The sequence below is a fragment of the Chinchilla lanigera genome, unplaced genomic scaffold (assembly GCF_000276665.1).
Source record: "Chinchilla lanigera isolate Chin_1 unplaced genomic scaffold, ChiLan1.0 scaffold00081, whole genome shotgun sequence".
NCBI classification, from domain to species: domain Eukaryota; kingdom Metazoa; phylum Chordata; class Mammalia; order Rodentia; family Chinchillidae; genus Chinchilla; species Chinchilla lanigera.
This window is the reverse complement of record NW_004955482.1, coordinates 9,795,469-9,796,895: the sequence shown is the minus strand read 5'-3', so window position 1 is coordinate 9,796,895 and position 1,427 is coordinate 9,795,469.

The window sequence follows — 1,427 nt, the reverse complement described above, 5'->3', positions numbered from 1 at the left end:
GAGATAGAAAGACGGGCTCTGTCTTTACGGGATGGAGGCAGTGAGATTGCTTCTCACTCTTTTGAAACGAAAACCCAAACTAACCTGTTCTTCCCATTTCATAGATGGAGAAAACAAGGCTGGTGATCGACTGCATATCTGAATCCCATAGCAAAGGGAAGATTAGGGGCAGAAACATTTTCAGATATTAGTAGGCGCCTAGACGTCCCCTTTACATTGAAACAAACCTGCGAAAAACACCACACACCCGTTATCTAGTTTCACAAAAAGAAAAAAAAAAAAACTTAAATGGACTTTTCACATTTTTCCATTTGCAATTTCACTCGAGGGCTCATTGAATGAATGCTTGATGAGGATTTCCACAGTCGCTCCCAGGAGGCCTGCTCCAGGATTTCTGGGGGAATAAAAAATTTCAACTAAAAAGGACATTGCTTTGGAATATAAATATGTGATAAATACTATTTTTGAACAAGAAAGGTAGAATTCAGGACGGTGGCTACCCCTTGTGCGGGGGAAGGGGTCAGAATGGGAGGGCAGCCCAGATGTTCCCATCATGGGGTGCGAGGCCTCTCACAGGTGTTCATTGGAGAACTGGAAAGGGAGCCGGGGGACATCGGAGCGACGCGGGTCGAGCGTGGACGTCCTGCCCACGAGCTGTTTCCAGAGGCCAGGACAGGTTTGTGATGAGCAAACGGGAGGATGAGTGCCCGGACATCAGCCAGGTCACGCAGACTTGAGGTTGAGGGTTTAGTAACTTTGAGGCGGGGGTTTTTCTCTGCCAACTCTGCAGCTGACCGCGCCCTCCAGGTCGCAAACCTTCCCCTCCGGGTTGAAAGGCCCAGCCGTGGGCCGCAGCCTCCCGGCCTCTGGTGCTCTGAGGGTGTCCCTGAGGAGCTCTGGGATTTGGGCAGGGGCTGGATCCTCCAAAATGCGCCGCCCCTGGCCTCATCCCCAGGATGACACCCGGCTGCTTTCAGGAGGACTGACAGCCCACCCCAGGCACGAGGTCTCTATCGCACCTGTCACCCTTACACTTCTGCGCACTTTTCCTCGGGCGCACGTGCTCCCCCTCCGGCCTTCCGCCTCCCACCGCAGGGCAGGTGCGGCCTGCAGCCTGAAGTCTCGCTGGTGTAGCTGGCTGGGGGTGGGGGATCCTGGTCCTCAGAGGCCCCGCTTCCTGCTCCCCCCTCGCCTCCCCTCCCGCTCCTCGGGTTCCTCCCCCTCCCCATCGGTGAAAGAAGTATTTTGCGAGGATGTTCGGTCTTTGTTGGGGGACGAGGATGCCACATAAAGGGTCTGAGAAAGTGAAATGGGGTGTGTGGGGCGGACACAGGGAGGGGGCAGCGAGGGGAAAGGACGGATTCTCCGTATCTAAAGGGGAATTAAAGTGCTTTTACTGGAGTGAAGAAATCAGCCGAAGAATGGCC